Source organism: Pinus tabuliformis, chromosome 2_1 (genome assembly GCF_031772625.1).
Source record: "Pinus tabuliformis cultivar Carrire ecotype Pingquan chromosome 2_1, CPIR1, whole genome shotgun sequence".
NCBI lineage: Eukaryota > Viridiplantae > Streptophyta > Pinopsida > Pinales > Pinaceae > Pinus > Pinus tabuliformis.
Window position 1 is genome coordinate 832,833,762 of NC_142299.1, and position 20,625 is coordinate 832,854,386.

Consider the following 20,625-nt stretch of genomic DNA (forward strand, 5'->3'; position numbering starts at 1 on the left):
ACCAAAGCTCATTGGTGATGGTTAAGAGAGCCTCTACCACCAAAAATTAATCGTCACTATTCCATATGGATGTCAGGGCATGATTGAATCGAACCACCAACCTTCTACTTGTAAATCAGGTGCTCTTCCATTGAGCTAACACCCTTTAAAGAATTATACTTTCAAAAATTAGACCTTGAAACTTCATAAATTGTAAATTCTACAAGTTTCAATAAATTAAAGTCTTGGCAATATTTTACTAAACAACAAAAGAAGCATCGAAGCTGTAGGTACCTACCTAACGGTTATTGAAGTTATGAAAAGTGGGTGGAGGGGAAAATAGTTGTATAAGAGAATCAATATGTTCAGTTGAATATTCAATTAGAAGTGAAACTATGAAGACATTTATAACCTATAAATGACCTATAACTAGAAAATGCACCAAATATTTCAAAGGAAATGTCATAAGTCGAAAACATATGGAAGAAGAGGAGGCAGGGACTTGGAACCCTTGTACATCTTGGCATGACTTAGAACTTTACACATCTTACCTTGTTTGACATGTCTTCGTACTATCTGGCACCTAGGATTCCCTAACACACCTTGGTAGTCATGACCTCACAACTAGCATTACATTTTTCCATGACTTGGGAACCTTACATTCACTAAAACACCTTGGCATTCCCTAGTTGTCATGCCCTCTTTTATCCTCCACAATGTCCCAGGTTGATGAGGAGATTGACAGAGGTAACCACAGACCAAGATTTTAGTTTGGTAGCTAGCCCTACCAAAACAGAGAGGGCTCTCTCTATGAAATCACAACCAAGAGATGACTAGAATGTAAAGGATTTTAGGCTACATAACTAGGCTCAGGTAGGTTTTTGGAAAATTTAGGGACTTGGAACTCTGTCCACCAGTGTCTTGTCTAGTAGGGACTTTAACAAGGAGGCTGGGACTTGGAACACTGTCTAGGATAAAGCACCTAACATGCATGACAAAAGCTCCCTAGAATAGAGTACCTCCTACCTAGAAGAGTGTCCCCTGCTCAAAATATAGAACCCTTCTCTACTATGCACTTTTCTTAAAGATAAATCTGTGCATAAAATAGTACTAAGAAAAACACCTAAATTAAGAAAAGTGAGCATCTAAGTCAAACTATACAAGTATACTAAATATGTTTCTATATAAGTTTGGGAAACACCAAACATGCATGCTTGCATACAACAACCATAAGATGCCTAAAATTGATGCACTTCTTTCATCATTGCTATACCCTCCCAACAAAACTGGAATCTGTAGAATGTACCCCAAGGTTGTATGCATCTGCTGAAGGTGTAGATTGAAAGGATTTGCTGATGTGAAGTACTATTGAAGGAGAAACACCTTTAAAACAACAGATAAAGTCTACTATGAATTCAAACCATTTGCACACAGACCAAGATTTCTATTGGGTACACTTCTTCGTTGAATGGAAATTGTAATGTATTGTAGTGCTACTAAAGAAAAAACGCCTTTAGTGCAAAATGGATAAAACTCTAACAAATATTGTCATTGTGGCCTCAGTTGTAGATGATCTCATCAATATAGGAAACAACTTCGATAATTGAGAAACCAAAAGGTGAGCTTCATAAATCATTTGAAATGACAAATTTGGGCATATTTTATTATTGTTTAGGAGTGTTAGTATAGAAAATGCAACGTAGCATGTTGCGTCTTTATGTCACAGGCCAAGGATGCGAAGAAATACATAAAATATTAAATAGCATGGTATAAGTCGATTGTAGGTTATTTTGAAAATGGAATGGAATTATCCTTGTGTGGGTTCTAATCTATTAGGCATAACTTTAAAGAAGAAACTGATAGTTATGGGGTTGGAATTGTCTCACAATTCATGAAAAGTCCCAAATTGGTTCACTAGAAAGAAGCAGAGTGAGTCGTCAAGTTTATGGAAGGGAACACCCTATTCATAGGAAGATAACTTGAAATTAGTTGGGCATATTATTTCTCTTCTTCTTGTACATGTGTGCTTTGAAAATATAACCACATCCAAATACTCAATAACAGCTCTGGTAAAGTTTATAGATGTGAAGCACTTCTGAGAAAACCTATCGCTTAATGACAATTGAGCGAGGAATATGTCGAAGGATTCAATCTTGCACTTAGTCATAAAAAGGAAGTTGGGGTATCCAGCATCTTGCCAACAAATCGACTCCAACCATAATGTGAAAGGCAGGTTAACTGTGAAACCTCTTTCCCACTTTGTACTATTGTTGCCTCTTAAATTCCAACAGGTATCTAGCTGCTTAGATCCACAAAACTTGTGCCAAGTAAACTCTGCATGATACAATTGTGACGTGCAAGCTTGACACACGCTCTAGTTTCTCTCTAAAAGAGGGTAAGTCAAAATATTATGACAAGCTTAACTATAATTTGATCATACAATATTGAGGTATTGCATGGAATAAAAAATATACTATCAATGCACTAATGAAGAAATCAAAATAAACGAATTTATTATTGCTACAATAGCACCACTCTTGGGAATCTCGGATGAAGCACGTAACCTGCATGGATAAATCTTCCTAGAATAGAGTACCTCCTACCTAGAAGTGTGTCCCCTGCTCAAAATATAGAACCCTTCTCTACTGTGCACTTTTCTTAAAGATACATATGTGCATAAAACAGAACTAAGAAAAACACCTAAATTAAGAAAAGTGAGCATCTAAGTCAAACTATAAAAGCATACTAAATATGTCTCTATCTAAGTCTGGGAAACACTAAACAAGCATGTTTGCATACAAAAACCACAAGATGCCTAAAATTGATGCACTTATTTCATCGCTGCTACACCCTCATAGGAAAACTATAATCTACAACATGTATCCCAAGGCTACATCCATCTACTGAAAGTGCAGACCAAAAGGATCTAATGAGATGAAGTACAGTAGAAGGAGAAACACCTTCAAAACAATAGATAGAGTCTAATGTGCATTCAACCCATCTGCACACAGGCCAAGGTTGCTACTAGGTACACTTTTTCCCTAAATGGAAACTGTGGTGTATTGCTGCTCTATTAAAGAAGAAACGCCTTTAGAGCAACACAGATAAAACTCTAGCATATATTGTCACTGTGGTATCAGTTGTAGAAGATCTCATCAATATAGGTAACAACTTCGATAATTGAAAAACCAAAAGGCGAGCTACATAGATCATTTGAAATGATAGATTTGGGAATACTTTATTATTTTTTAGGAGTGTTAGTATAGAAAATGCAAGGTAGCCTATTGCATCTTTATGTCACAGACCAAGGATGCGAATAAATACAGAAAAGATTAAATAGCATGGTACAAGTCGATTGCAAGTTCTTTCGAAACAATAATGGAGTTCTCCTTATGCAGATTCTAATCTAGTGGGTATAGATTTAAATAAGAAATTTATTGTTATGGGGTCGGAATTGTCTCACGGTTCATGGCAAGTCCCAAAGTTGTTCACTAGAAAGAAGTAGAACGAGTCGTCAGGTTTATGAATGGGAACACCCTATTCACAGGGAGATAACTTCAAATTAGTCGGGCATATTATTTCTCGTCTTCTTGTACATGTGTGCTTTGAAAAGCTAACCACCTCCAAAGACTCAAGAACAACTCTAGTAAAGTTTATAGGTGTGAAGCACTTCTGAGAAAATCCATCACTTAATGACAATTGAGCGAGGAATATGTCAAAGGATTCAATCTTGCACTTAGTCATAAAAAGGAAGTTGGGGTATCCAACATCTTGCCATTAACAAACCAACTCCAACCATAATGTGAAAGCCAGGTTAACTATGAAACCTCTTTCCCACTTTATAGTATTGCTACCTCTTGAATTCCAACATGTATCTTGCTGCTTAGATCCACAAAACTTGTCCCAAGTAAACTCTGTGTGATACAATTGTGACATGCAAGCTTGACACACACTCTAGTTTCCCTCTAAAATAGGGTAATTCAAAATATTATGACAGGCTTAATTGTAATTTGACCATACATTGTTGAGTTATTGTATGGAATAAACAATATACTATCAATTCACTAATGAAGAACTCAAAATAAACGAATTTATTATTTCTACAATAGCACCAATCTTGGGATTCTCCAAGGAGCCACTAATTTATACACATTTGGAATATTTACTTGGTTTGCAGAAAGATTAAGCAATGGTAGCGATCACTCTTTTCCCTCCCATGGAAGGTCTATACAGAGTCAACAATAAATTGATTTAAATGTGAGGTATATGCCTGACAAATAGGAGTCTAACTTTGCAACTTTAATTTAGTGGAAAGGAAATATTCAACTGTAAATGCCTCATCTCCTATAGTGTAAATTTCTAGATAAATGGTTAGCCTAAACCTGTCCATTGTCCACATATCTCAAAAAACCATGTATGTTTGGACTCTAGTTGTGTGTGAGAGAGGGGAGATCACATAAATAATCCATTATCAAAGAAAATGTTAAAGCACAACATTCTCTGGAGATTTTTTTTTAAATTTTATTACATACCTTAGAAATTTTGAAAGGACAAAACTGAAGCTTCCCTCTCCTTCCACACTTAATTAAATATGCCCCTTTTCCAATGCAGACATGACCTGCAGAATCACAATCAACAAATAGAATATGAAAAGTAAGTTTAATGAATTGAAGTAGCTTTGTTATACCTCAAGAAAATGGACTCTGAGAAATTGGATTCATTCTCTACAAAAGATGATATAGCAAGATCTAATCACATTTTTAACTGAAACAAAGGTAAATTGGATTCATGCTCTGCAATAGACGATATAATGATATATAATGACATTTTCAACTCAAACAAAGGTAAGTTGTGTAAGCTCAAGCTCCAAAATAATGGCATCCAACTTCTGAGTGGAAGTTACTGTATATATCTAGCTAGAGGCTATAACATAAAGATATTTGTTACATGTGAAGATAAAAAAAATGAAAGGAATGTGAAATTTTGACCATCAACTATAAGTTCCTTGCAAGGACTAGATCAAACCATAACATTGTTATCAAGATAATCAACTCACCCATGCTAGTACGCTTCTAACAGTTTCATGATAAAACTCAAACTCAATAAACTTCAAACAACATAAATTAACCAACGATATGTCTAAGGTTGGTTACCTAAGGATTATATCATACTAAATTTAGAGCATCTTTAGTGGAACCATTGTCAACCTATTGAGGCTTTTGAATGTTTTGAGGGTGGTATCTACTAATTTTTGTCATCCCAACTCAATGGCCTATAAAAATGACTAGATCTCTATAACTATTAAGATATATTGAACCACAAAACTGGGAAATAAAAAATACAAAATAAAAAAATCTAAATGATAATGTTGGTGTAGACAAGAGTGGGATTTTTTTTGGGTAGCCAGAGACACTAATGTTTTTATTTGATTATTTGAAAAATTTCCATCTATCACAAGGATAATTATGAGAGTATGTTTTTCAACAAAATTGAAGTGAGGTAAGTGATAATCATGAGATTTTTTTTAATGATCCTATTTTTAAGGCTTTTAAGTAAAATATTTATTCTTTAAGGGTTTTAAGCTAATTGATATTTTCATTTTTCCAATGTCTATGCATGAAAGAAAAGAATCTTGTTTACAATGTGGATCAAATTTTGATATTTAGTTAGTCTTTGTCTGCTTGATAAAGTTCCATCACCTTTTGGGAACACAATTCTTCAACTTCTGTCAAAAACATGAGTCCTAGTAGATCTGAGTCTAGAATATCTTAATCCATTTCCAATATTTCCTTGCAAATTGAATATGATTATGGATCTCCTAGGAGATATAGAGACCAACCAATTGCTTGAAGAGATGTTTGAGCTAGGACCATGTCAATTTGCACCCTATGTATCAATACAACTAAGAAATACATTCTACCAGACAACACTATAATTGGAGGAATCAAGAGAGATTTAACACCTAATTCTAGTAGATAAATAAACATGAATACACAACCTGTGGCATCATAAACACAATATTTATTTATTAGCTCCTCCTCTAATCTTTAATGCATCACACAGGTCCAAACCATGGTTTCCAGCCAATGATTAATTCCACATTCATACTAAGGCTCTTCTGAGCACATTATCTCTCTATCTCTGTTACATAGAGGCAGGCTTGTCCCCTTATACACAAATATTACAATCATTATATCCTAAATTTCTTGAAATAAATACATCTAAACCCCCAAATACCAACGCTGCCACATTTTTTGGGTGTTAGATACCCACTACACAGTGCATAGGAATCTTGCTTCATGGTCTTACTATAATTTATCTTCTTGTGATTTGGCTCCAAAATCCATCCCTAGCTCCTCATGATTAATAGACCCAACAACTCCCATAAATGGGTCAATAAGTTGGAGGTGTGTCATGCTCTACTTCCCCTGCATCGAGCACAAATCTATATAGACCCATGTCTGAGATGCACTTCCCAGTTTGTGAAGCTAGAAGTTGCATATCTCCTATTTCTATATTTCAAAACTTAGTCAATTGTGTGCATTTGATGGATCCTCAACCTTAGGAACCCCTAGGTCAATATTAGACTTGAATCTAGATAGGTGTGTGTGAATTTCATATTCATGCAGTCCTTGAGGCATTAATTGCTAAGTACCTACCAAGGAGAATTTATTGCTTAGTAGGTGGTTGCATTTACTTTAGGAGTTACACTCCCTGAGGGATTTAATTAGCCAAGAATGGTGCACTCCTTGAGGCCATTAATGGCCAATTTTTAACCCCCTCCTCTTGGCTTATATAAGGACAGAGGGCACACTAATATTTCAGATAACAGAGTTGTTTGCGTTGTATCTTTCAGACATGTGTAGAGCTTGATCATGATGTCAGGCTGCTATAATGTTTCCATGTGGTGACCATGAACAAAAGGGACATGATAGATCTGACTCAACACCTAGTTTTTTTAGAGTTTCCTTATGTATTTCCAAAAGATTTGTTTGGGCTCCCACCCACGTGTGATCTCAAGTTCACCATTGAACTCAATGTGGGATGATTCCTATCTCCAAGGTTCCTTATCAAACAATTTCACCCAAGTTATATGAATTACATATGCATCTATAATAATTGTTGAATTTTGGATTGATCTGGCTTAATGCAACATTTTGAAGTTACTAATTTTGGTGATGAAGAAGTATTAGTCATTGGAGCTTTGCATTTCCTGTAGATGGTTGAATAACATCACCATCTAGAATCAATATTAGTTCTCATAGATTGATGACTTCTCTGATCAAATGAAAAGGACCATAATATTCTTAAAGATTGATTTGTGATTTTAATACCACCAATTAAGAATTTAGAAGGGCATCCCAAATATTGCATTCAAACCATGATTAAGCAATTATGATTTTATTATGGTACTGTTTAAGTTTACAAATGCCCTTGTACTCTTCATGAAACTAATGAATGGGGTTTTTCAGAAATACCTAGGCAAGTTTGTTCAAGTGTTTCTGGATGATAGTTTGATTTATTCATGTGTTCCAAAGGAGCATGAGGAGAACATAAGGTTGATATTGTAGTGACTTGGAGAGAATAAGAATGATTAAAATATCTCTGAGTGTTCCTTCTTCTAGTAAAAGATCCATTCTTTGGGCCACATTACTTCTGGAGAAGGTATAGTCATGGACCTTGCCAAAATCAAGGCCATTATGGAATTCCTAACACTAAAGGATGCTCATAAGCTACACTATTTCAATGGATTGGTTGGGTATTATAGGAGATTCCTAGAAGAATTCTCCAAGATAGCTAATGCCATTACCAAGGTCAAGAAGAAGGTTAAGGAATTTTTATGGATATAGTAGTTTCAATAGGCCCTTTTGAGGCTTACAAATTTGTAAACCATTGCTCTAGTCCTAAAAGTGCTAGAAATGGACCAAGATTTGTAGTATTTACATATGCTAGAAATCATATTATTATGTAATGAGTAATTTATCATCTTATGGAGTGGTTCATTAGTCAAGAAACAAGATCATTATGAAGGCATCAAGAGGAAGTCCTGATTAGTTGGCTAGACACTTGTGTTCCACAACCATGCATGTGGACATCAAGGTGTATATGGAGGTCCCCATCTTGAATTAAGTTACCATCACAAGCAGAGGCATTCCTCATTGTTTACTTCACATCATTCCTCCATCTATGTTAATCACATGTGCATGTCTATGTGTATATACTATCACTTGAGTAAGAGTTTCATGACAATTCCCATGTTGTAAGACCCTATTTTTTCATCTTGAGAAAATGGAGTCCTCTCCAAGTCACTCGCATAGTTTAGGTTGTCATAAGAAAAGTAGGTGCTTTGCCTTAAGATGTGAACATTTCATTTAAAGCAGTGTGATAATGTGGTTTCAGTGAGGCATTAAAAGATGGAATGAGCATGCACATTTGGGATGCTAGTGTTATGTTTTGCTTGAGGTGTGAGTGCACATCTAAGAAGACTCTAACAATGGTTGAAGAGGTGGAATAGTTAGAGAGGTTGGGGGGTTGTAGTCTCACTTAGAGGTGTACACAAGCAAGTTAAGCACTATGAGAAGTTGTGAAGCAATCTTAAGACATTTGACGAGCTAAACGAAGTCAACTTGGCAGTGGTACTAAGTGAACATTCCTTGATCGAAGTTGATACCCTCTCCTTGGCACTACCACTTTGCAAGACGAAGAAGAAATGTGAAATATATGTGCAATCCATTAAAGAAGTTGGCAAGGTTGTTGCAACATATATAGTGGTTTTATCATGTTGCAAAAGGTGTTGGAACTTGGAAGGTGACCATCACAGTAGATTTGTCATGGAGTGTCAAGGAGGTGTATCTGATAAGGAGAAAATTACACAAATCTAAAAAATAGGCCATATTGGGTTAAGATATTACTGTTTTGGGACATCCAAAGTTGAAGGTGTAGTCCAGAGGCCACATCTTATGGGTATCTTGGACTTTTGGTGTGTGTTAGTGGTGTTACTACATTGTGTTTGAAACTTTGATGAGCAGTAGCTAGAATGTGTTCCATGAAGGAAAAAAGCCCACAAGTTTGAGATGGCTTAACCATTTGGCATTGTAAGGTGTGTTATGCCCTATTTTTGAGGAGACAATTAGAACCATCTTAGAGTGTGATGGGTTGTACCATGGACTTAGGTCCACTTGCATGGGTTGAGGTGTAAAGGCACCCCATGAGTTGAGGAAAATGATTGCAATGCTTACCTATATAAAGTGTTTATAATATAAGATTAACGATTTTTTGTTGAAGAATGGAAGAGGAAGATAAGAAAGGAGAGGCACTAAGGTTTGTTGTAAATCAATCAAAAGGAAGGAAAAATGTCTCCTATTAGTAGGATTTTTCAAGTTGCCTCTTCAATAGGACTAAATTTTAGTTGGAGCTAGGGAGTTGGCCTCACCAAGACATAACATACCCAAGCTAGTCCATTAGATAGATTTGTCTTCGGCAAAGGTTGCAAAGGCTAAGGTGCAAATCTCCCCTTTTTTAATGTGAGTTTTAAACCTTCCATTTGAGAATGCTAAAAACAAGGTCATGATCTTGAAAGCTTGATTTTACCAAAACTCAATGTCAATGCTTAATCCATGATGTGATTCTTTCTATTTGGGTTTGGCCTTGAACATTGAGATCTATCTTTGGGTCTAGTTATCAGTCTGTCGTTTCATTTATGTGTTGAGAATATTTTAAGGGCTATGGGGAATCAGATGTTTATTTTCCAATACCCCTCCCTTGAAACCCTAAAAAGAGATGGTGTGCCCCATTTTGTTGTCGTAATATTTCAACCATGAGTTCTTCCTATGAGGATGCCCTTGTTGAAACGAAGGAGGGGTATAGATTGCAGGTGTCTCTAGAGGTCTTGACAAAGGTGAAGGGGAATGGAGTTTACCTCTTATTGCAACACCTTCTATTCCACCATTTGAGGTGCTAAAGGGAACTGACTTTAAGGGCCATAGGTGAAATCTCACAAAGATCTTATAAATGAGAAGGTAGGTGTGATTTAGCATAGGATTGATTCTTCAACAGTTGACTTTTTGGGTGAGATTTCCTAGTAAAGGGAAAAAATTGAAGCCCTACCACCTATAGATTAAGTAGAGTATGAGTAAATGTTTCCTAAGATTCAAATAGTCTCTCCATCTTTTGTCCATGAGATCCATGGAAATTATGTTCAAGTGTCAATAACTCATGTTAAGATATCATCTTTGATTCAAGGCACATATACTTCTTCAAGTAGTGGTGGAGAGTCCAACCAATGAGGAGGGAAGATTTTTCATTTACAAGGTTGGCATCAATCAAGTATTCTCCCTCTTTTACCAACTCTAAGATGAGGAGTGTGCATAATGTACTTATTATTGTAAAAAATTGAAAATATTCGATTACCTTGAATTTCAAGGTATTGAAGTGGTTGCCTCAACCTACAAATATTTAAAGGAACTATGTTTTTTTCAATTAGACCCTTGTGGTCAAAGAGCTGCAAAAGAGGAAGGCCTTATGGCTATTTCTAGGGGCACAATCTGTCATTTTTTGTGAGATTGGTTATGTTTTTTCTTCTGCTAATTTAATGTTAATAACCTAGTTGTGTGTTCATTTAGTAGATCTGTAATCTGCTAGGTCAATGGATTGTCAGGTGCTAAGTTTGCAGAAAAATTAACATTTATGACAAAGTTGAAAGATTTGCCTTAACCAAACAATCTAATGACATAATCCATCTCATTGTATGGATGGTGCTGAGGTTATTGCTAAAGTTGATAACTACTCAAAAAGAATAGTGAGGGAAGCTTTGGAGATTGAATTGAATCAAAGCAATATCAAGAAATATTAACAGGGATGATGGTACCAGATTCATGAAGCATGGACAACTGATGCTTCAATTACTACAAAATTCTTCAGAAACAGAATTGCCCACAATTTTCCATATATATATATATATATATAGATATATATAAGAACTAAATTGCTCACAATTTTCCAATGATCTCAATACTTCATATATATATGAAGTATTGAGATCATTGGAAAACTGTGAGCAATTTTGTTCTTGTGATGATGATCCATGAGAATGGATAAAAACATAAAGATTTAACAAAAAATTGAATGTAGTTTCCTTATCTATTTTTCATTGGAATGCATAAATTATGTAACGTAACTACGAATTTAAAACTATAAAAAGATACAACACAAAATATTATGTCTTTCATGTTGGTATCATAGTAATTATTTTTTAATATACTTATAAATAATATATAGGAAGAAAAGGGGTAATTAAGAAAATGATATGCTTGTAAATGACATCGCATATTCTAATTTAGGGCTGCCCCACTCAAAGACAAGATCAATAAAATCTTGTTTCCTACTCTCAGATTTTTCTGTCCGTGTGCACTTTGACCATGGATGCCATCTTCTTTTAAAGTCACTGATATATCTGTAGCTTTAACGTGAGACTCAAATGTGAATTGTTCCCATGGTGTTAATCCAGTGAATGTTGGGTTGTTATCGATGGTTGAGGATGCGCTCTTCTTGGTTCTTGGATTGGACTAGTTATTCTTACATAGATCGGGGCTGAAAGGCCAATTACAAATGGGCTAACAAATAATAAATATTTCAATGGTGTGACTGCTTGCCTATTTGCTTCTAGTTCATTGGCTGGATCAACTGGAGTTTTGTCTCGATCCATTGATGAATAAAGATAGCTAGGATATACCCACTTACCTTTCATTTTAGTGTTACCAACTACCAACCAACCTATTAATACCGCTGCACAGGAATAGATAGGAATGCCCTATACTTACTATGTTGGACCTTTCCTCTCTAGAAGGGTTTGGCCACGGAGCTCTCTGTCTTGCAACCTCGAACACTAACAAGATAGGGGACGGGTTTCGCATTTACTCTGTTACCATATGAGGTACTTTACATATCCCAATTGAGGATGATACACTTGGAGAGTAGCTAACGCGTTAAATGAACTAGCACGTACGATATCTACTCCCTCATACACAGATTTATTGAGAGGGAAAGAACCTGCTTAAACTTGCATTAGGAAAGAACCTATGAGGTACTTTACATATCCCAAGTGAGGATGATACACTTGGAGAGTAGCTAATGCTTTAGATGGACTGGCATGTACGAACCTGCGTCAATAAAAGGAACGATTGGTTGCTCTCATTCGTAAAGCTTCGATCTCTCTCCCTTCAAGTACTCATTCCCACTCTTTCCTCCTCTTTAGGCATATGTACCAAAATGTGGGAAAGACAGTTGCATAACACTGAAAGTAGTCAAATCCATGCTTTGGTGAGCCGCAGTCTTTAACCATCTAACCGAATTTCATAAGCAGCGCAGCTGAGGACGTAAAGACAAAGGCAGGGATAGGAATAGAGCCTATTGATTTGAAACCAAATGTCAAGATAGTAGGAGCAAAGCAAGCAGCATACATTTCAGTGAGAAGGTTCCAGTTGGGCTCTTATTGAGTTGTCTTCCTTTATATGTGAAAGAGAAATACTACTGACTGAAATAATGAAACCTTCATTATTTGAAGCCCTTTGTAACTATTGTTGTCTCTGTTTTCTACCCCATCTGGACACTTTGTTAAACCTTCTGATATAGATGGATCAGATCCGCTCCGCTCGATTTATGGTTCACTAGTACACTTAATGATACTGAAGGATTCACCTCTTGCAGCAGGTGTCTCATTCTGGATTCTGTATCCATCTCCTTTGCATCTAGAATCAGTCTCTGAGTTATTATCGTGTCTCACAAATTTGTTTGAATCAAGAGATACTGACGATGCCAAGCCATATGAATGAAGAGCACTCCGTGAAAGCTTTGAATTATATGAATTGGGTGGAGCGTGCTTAGAAGCAACAGATGTTGATATTCTAATATTTGAAACCCCGTTTTTGTATGCATATTTACCTGGAAAGAAAGGAGTCTTACTTGTAACATTTCCATTTCCAGCATTATCAGACTTTCTCAAATTGCTTCCACGACTATAGGCTCAGGAGAAGCCAAAAGTTCTATCCAGTCATCATTTATGAGGACCAGCAATGGCTTAGCAACTTTAGGCAATGATCTCCCAACTGCCTCTTCGATTGTTGCCTCAGGCAGTGAGGCAATTGAACTTGAAGTGGATTTCTCAAGGCCATGGAGATGTCAGGTCCGTAAATTCTTTTCACCACAAATATTTTTTATGTGTGATTTATTCAAAAGTTGTCCTTGGCCTTGCATAAATTCAGACTTATTAGCCACAGTTTCAACGGAGTGCATTCCTCAGATGTCATGGACATATGGCAAACAAATGCAGTTGGTAGTCAATGGGAGCTTTTTACTACACACAACTTACAATTTTCATCATATGAGGTAGCAACGGCCCACCAAGACATAGCTAAGTCATTTGACGAAAATTGTAAGGTTTGCATAGTCAAAAGATCCCATTGCCCATCAGTGGGATTTTCGTGCCATAAGGCCAAGAAAGCGGAGGAAGGGACGCCGATGAAACTATGGCTGATGAAGATACGTAACAAAAATACTCGAGTCTTGTAAACCTTCTGCATCACCCATTGCACTAGCATGCCTAATACCCACTGCCGCAATTGCAATATAATCCCTACAAATGTTGATGAATGCTGTCAGGTCCAATGTGTAGGGTTTCACCTGTTTTCAGTCTTTTCAGTAATTACTAATAAATTTTGCTGTAAATGAAATTGCGAGAAAGGTATTCGATAAGGCACAATTCTCTCACGGAATGACTGTTGGAATTTTCTGATAAATTCCATAACAGACAAACAAAAATTGCTCTGTTTTTGCACTCTGTTTTTTCACAGAAAAACTGAAAAATGTTTTCTGGAAATTGTGTTGCAGCAATATAGTTTGGTGTTGCAGCAACGCTGTAACTGGTGTAATAGCAACGGTGACGGTGTAACAGCAACAAAAAAAACTTGTATTTATTAAAACTAAACTAAATGTTACAGATTTGTCTTCCTCATATAGAGGGAATTTCACAACATCTATTGCTGAATATCTTCCTCAGGGATTCACTAAGGAACGCTTCTTTTCCACACATATAAACATCTGTTAAACAAATTTCATTCAAATATCTGCACTGCTGTGCATTTTTTTTTCCCTTTCTGCTCTCTGCTGCACTGTTGCATCTACTCCTGCTGTGCACTGCTGTGCGTTTCACTATCTGGCAAGTATTTTCTTCACGATGCTGCGTGCTCTCCTCTGCTCTCTATCAATCTGCTGCTAACCTTTTAAACTGAACTGCTGTGTGATGCATTTATATGTTTAAAACATATCTGATTTAAACAATAAAATATTACAGAATATCTTCTAATGCTTATCTCCGAATTTAATGCAGCAAGGCAGTGATGCTTCTATCAAAAACAAGTCGGTTGTCTGCAGGGGAAATAAATCTTGTGAGTTTAATGCACATTTATGTGCAAAAATATCAAAGGCGACTTTGCAGCATCAAACAGCCTGGAGTATTTACTGCAAATCAGATTCATGACCAGCAGTTCATTGTTGCAGTTGGAATTAAATTCCAACACTCCCCCTTAATTTCAACTACTGCATACCCAGACATTTTCTGAAATGATCAAAACCTTTCTTTGCTAATGGTTTTGTCAAGATGTCAGCTAGCTGATCCTCTGTTCTGCAGTGCTGCAAAACAATCTCACCATTGTTAACCAATTCACGTATGAAGTGAAATTTGGTGTCTATGTGCTTTGTTCTTTTATGAAAAACAGAGTTTTTAGACAATGCTATTGTTGAGCTATTGTCACAGTAAATGGTTGTGCCCTTTTCTTGTTCATGACACAAATCTTTGAGAATATTATCAGCCATACTGCTTGGCATGCAGCTGCTGTTGCTGCCACATACTCTGCCTCTGCTGTTGACAAAGACACAACTGGTTGCTTCTTGTAAGCTCATGAGATGGCTCCCGATCCCATATGAAACACATATCCCGATGTGCTTTTCCTATCATCAACACTTCCAGCCCAATCACTGTCAGTGTAACCTCTCAACATGAAACTTTCAGAAGAGGAGTATAAAATACCAAACCCCTTCGTTCCATTCACATACCTTTGAATCCTTTTGGCTGCCTGCCAATGAGTCTCTTTCGGTCTTTCCATAAATCCGGAAATTAAACTCACAGCATGCATAATGTCCGACCTAGTTGCAGTCAAGTACATAAGGCTGCCAACTATGCTCTTGTACAGTTTTGGATCAAAAAAATTGCTGCTATCTTCTTTCGTCAATTTCAACCCCACTACAATAGGAGTCACAGCTACCTTGCTATTCTGCATGTTAAATCTCTTCAACACTGCTTCTACATATTTATCTTGAGAAATGAAAACACCATTTTCACTTTGGTCTACTTCAATTCCAAGAAAATATCTTAAGAAGCCCAAGTCAGTCATTTCAAATTCACTTTTCATGACTGCTTTAAAATCAGCAATGAGAGAAGCATCATTCCTAGTAAAAATCAAATCATCTACATATAAAACAACAATAATAATCTTACCGTCATTCTCCTTTATGTAGAGTGTGGGTTCACCGTCACACTTATCAAACCCATTCTCAATCAGATAAGCATCAATTCTGTTGTACCATGCTCTTGGAGCTTACTTCAACCCATAAAGAGCCTTCTTCAGTTTACAAACTTTATGCTCTTGGCCTTCAAATTCATAGCCCGGAGGTTGATCAACATAAACCTCTTCTTTTAACACTCCATTCAGGAATGCAGATTTAACATCCATCTGATAAATCTTCCATTTGTGTTGTGCTGCAATAGACAACACTGTTCTCACTGTTTCCATCCTTGCTACTGGTGCAAAGGTTTCATCATAGTCTTTGCCTTGTTGCTGCTTGTAACCTTTCACAACAAGTCTTGCTTTGTGCCTGTCAATCTTACCTTCAGCATTGCTTTTGGTCTTATAGACCCACTTAACTCCAATGGCATCTTTGCCTTCAGGGAGGTCCACCAACTCCCATGTTTTACTCTTCTCAATTGCACCAATTTCTTCATTCATTGCTTCAATCCATTTATCTTCATTTACAACATCTTCAAAATGGATTGGGTCATCAATATGACAATACAAAGCGAATAATGAATTCAGACTGGTATTGTTACTTACCTCTCCTTGTTCATAAATCTCATTTAGATTTCTGAATCTTGGTCTTCTTGGTGTGCGTGGAGTTCCATCCAAACTTGAGGGTATATCTGATCCCTGTGGTGTTTCAGCAACAGCTGTTTGTGGTGTAACAGCAACTGTTCTTCCTTGACTTCTCAAGGCTATTCGAATTCCAGCTTGTGGTGTGGTTTGTTGTACTTGCTGTGGTGGAGGAGGAGCCACCAAGGAAGGATTATTTGCTGCTGTCCCTTCCTCTTGTTCTTCATGAGACACAATTGTCTTCACATTCACTGTTTTTTCCAAGCTTCCATCCCAAGCTTCATCTTCAATGAACTGCACATCTCTACTTATTATTAACTTCTTGGTGGATGGTTTATAGAGTTTGTATGCTTTTGACTCATCACAATAGCCGATAAAGACACACTTCTCCCCCTTACTATCAAGCTTTTGCCTTAGCTGATCCGGTACATGTGCATATGCTACACAACCGAATACTCTCATGTGAGTCATAGTTTGTTTTTGACCACTCCATGCCTCTTCTGGTATTCTGTTCATGACAGCTTTAGTTGGGCATCTATTCAAGATGTAAACTGCGCAAGTAACAGCTTCTGCCCAATACTCATGCGGAAAATGTTTTGCCTTCAGCATACTTCTGACCATGTCAAGAATGGTCCTATTCTTTCTTTCAGCAACACCGTTTTGCTGAGGTGTATACCTTGTGGTGAACTACTTTTGTATGCCATTCTCTCTGCAAAAACACAGAATGTCTTGGGAGATGTACTCTCCTCCTCTGTCTGTTCTGAGCACTTTGATATAATGCCCACACTACTTTTCAACAAGAGTTTTGAAGTGGCGGAATTTCTCAAACACTTCACTCTTCTGTTTCAGCATATACACACATTTCTTTCTGGTGTAATCATCAATAAAACTTAAAACATATTTATTTCCAGCAAATGATGGTAATTGCATCGGTCCACACACATCAGAGTGAACAATTTCCAAGGGTGCTTTTGCCCTTATACTCTTTCCTGCTGGAAAGCTTTCTTTGTGTTGCTTGCCCAAGATGCAGCCTTCACAAAGGCTGTCCGGTTTCTCAATCAACGGCAATCCCTTTACCATACCCTTTCTGTGCAACAGATTCAGGTCTCCGAATTTGAGATGTCCAAATCTCAAATGCCACAACCAGTTCACATCTTTCACTTGTTCCTGAAAGACTTCTTGAGTTACGGCCGCAATAGTTCTTCCTTCCTTCAAATCTGCCCTGAGTTTGAGAGGAAACATTCTATTGCTGGTCATCTGTACCTGTGCAATGATCTTCTTACTTGGAGGTATGTCTCTGATTGTACACATATCATCTTTGAAGAACACGTTGTAACCTTTGTCAATGAGCTGTCCAATGCTCAAAAGATTACATTTCAGACCAGGTACATAGTATACCTCTGGCACAATCATCTGTTCTAAATTTTTTGCTCGAATACTGACTCTGCCCTTACCCTTGACAGATATCTTACTATCAGTCCCTGTTGTTACCTTAGATTTCACATTTTCATCCAGATTGGCAAAAATTGCAATATTTCCAGTCATGTGATTACTACAACCTGAGTCTAGGAACCAAAAATCTTCTTGTTTGTCTTGTGCTATGTTACATGTTAACAACACGTTCTTTCGGTTCTTATCTTCTTCATTTGCAAAATTAGCATTTTGCCTATTATTCATGTCATTTTGTTCTTTCTTGCATTCATTGGCATAGTGCCCAAATTTTTTACAATAATGACATTGGACTTGGGATTTGTCATACCTTTGTCCATGAGCTTGTTGTTTGCTTGAACCTTTAGCTTGGTTTTGATTGCAGCTCCTTCCGCTTGTGCTAGCAGGATAATTTCTGCCTCTGTTTTGGCTTCTTCCACGACCTCTGTTATTTGCTCTGCCTCGACCTCTTCTTTGGCCAAAAGACATCTGAGTCTTGAATGCTTGCTCAAATGAGGAATCTGTTCCTCTACTCAGTCTGTGTTCATGAGACAACAAAGAAGAACTCAGCTCATCTACCGTGAAATGTGAGAGATCTTTTGTTTCTTCTATTGCTACCACAATAGATTCAAACATTGAGGGTAAACATCTCAAGATTTTCTCTACAATCCTTCTATCTTCAAGAATCTCACCATGAGATCTTATCTGGGTTATCAAGCCAATAACCTGAGTGAAGAATGAATCTATTGTATCAGATTCCTTCATGCTGAGATTTTCAAAGTCTCTCCTCAACATATGCAACTTTGCAGTCTTCACCTTCTCCATGCCTTGATAGGCAGTTTTGAGAATATCCCATGCCTCCTTAGATTTTGTTGCTGCAGCAATCCGTGGAAAAACACTTTCATGTACTAATTGGAAGAGGAAAAAGAGGGCTTTGGAATCCTTCTTTCTGTCGCCCTTCAACTGGTCTCTTTCTCCTACTGTCAAAGCAGCCAGTGCTGTTGCATCTGCAGGTTCAACATAGCCAGTTTCAACCAGCTCCCATATTCCTTGAGAAGCAAACAATGCTTTTATTGTTATGGACCAATAACTGTGATTTTTCCCATTAAACTGCGGCAGTTGGGAATTTTTCAAACCTGTTCCAGCATCTGCCATCTTAACCAGTATTGGTAAAGAAGAGATACTGACTGTAAAATGAAAACAAGCAAAAACTTTCTCTGCTGGAAAAAGTCAGCTCAACAAACTTCTTACAGCTCCTACAGTGAAAAACAATCTCTGTTTTTGACTCACTGAGTTCCTAGACTGGCTCTGATACCATGTTGGAATTTTCTGATAAATTCCATAACAGACAGACAAAAATTGGTCTGTTTTTGCACTCTGTTTTTGCACAGAAAAACTGAAAATTGTTTTCTGGAAATTGTGTTGCAGAAACACAGTTTGGTGTTGCAGCAACACTGTAACTAGTGTAACAGCAATGGTGACGGTGTAACAGCAACAAAAAAAACTTGTATTTATTAAAAATAAACTAAATGTTACAGATTTATCTTCCTCATATAGAGGGAATTTCACAACATCTATTGTTGAATATCTTCCTCAGGGATTCACTAAGGAACGCTTCTGTTCCACACAGATAAACATCTATTAAACAAATTTCATTCAAATATCTGCACTGCTGTGCATTTTTTTTCCCTTTCTTCTCTCTGCTGCGCTACTGCATCTACTCCTGTTGTGCACTGTTGTGCATTTCACTATCTGGCAAGTATTTTCTTCACGCTGCTACGTGCTCTCCTCTGATCTCTATCAATCTGCTGCTAACCTTTTAAACTGAACTGCTGTGTGATGCATTTATATGTTTAAAACATATCTGATTTAAACAATAAAATATTACAGAATATCTTCTAATGCCTATCTCCGAATTTAATGCAGCAAGGCAGTGATGCTTCTATCAAAAACAAGTCGGTTGTCTGCAGGGGAAATAAATCTTGTGAGTTTAATGCACATTTATGTGCAAAAATATCAAAGGCGACTTTGCGGCATCAAACAGCCTGGAGTATTTACTGCAAATCAGATTCATGACCAACTGTTCATTATTGCAGTTGGAATTAAATTCCAACAATGACTGGATATTCAAAGTAAGGTAGGTGACAGGAAAACAGTTTAAAGCATGGAGAAGATGTCAAGCTATGTAATGAGAATTTCTAATAAAAATAAAAAGATGTACGACTGTTCATATATAGAACAATCTTAGAGATGCGGGGAGAGCATACAACTCTCAGGATTTATAGTGAGAAAAGAAATAAGATTTGTAGATAGGATGGATATATTGTCATGTATGCAATGAGAATTGCAAATAAAAATAGCCCTTGCATATAGAGCATTGAGAGGAAGGGAGTGAAAAAATAACCGTGAGAAAATTAGAAGATTAAAATCATGGTTCAACAAAAGTGGAAAGAAAATGCAAGGAGAGCAAACCCTTCTGAGAATTACATTTTCACCAAATTATTTGATTTGTTTACAAGTTCAAGGGTCTCCTGTGACTTTTTATTGAATTGATCTTGCAAAGGAGGAATTCCATTTGACTTGACAAAGCCAATATCAGGTTCATTGGATCAAGGCTTCTCTTGTTTTCCAAGTGATTCCAAACCTTGCTGGTCAATTTGTAGATTTACACCATTTATTAAAATGGAATTGAAATCTTATTGATAATTTCCATAGAATTCACCAAAACTAATGCAGTAAGGGTTAGCAGGATAGAAAATCCCCAAACATCCAAAAGGGTTGATTTCAAATCTCATTGGGTAATGTTACCAAGAGAGCTCTGATGGTCAATTTGTAGAATTTCATAATTTCCTTAAGACAACATAGGTAATGAAGTGAGGGTTTGCAGGGTAGCAAATTGCCAAACACAGGTAATGAAATGAAGGTTTGCAGTGTAGCCAATTGCCAAAGATCCAAAAGTTTTCTTTCCAATTGCATTGGGTTTTGTTCAATAACATAAATTTAATTTAACATTCTAGCA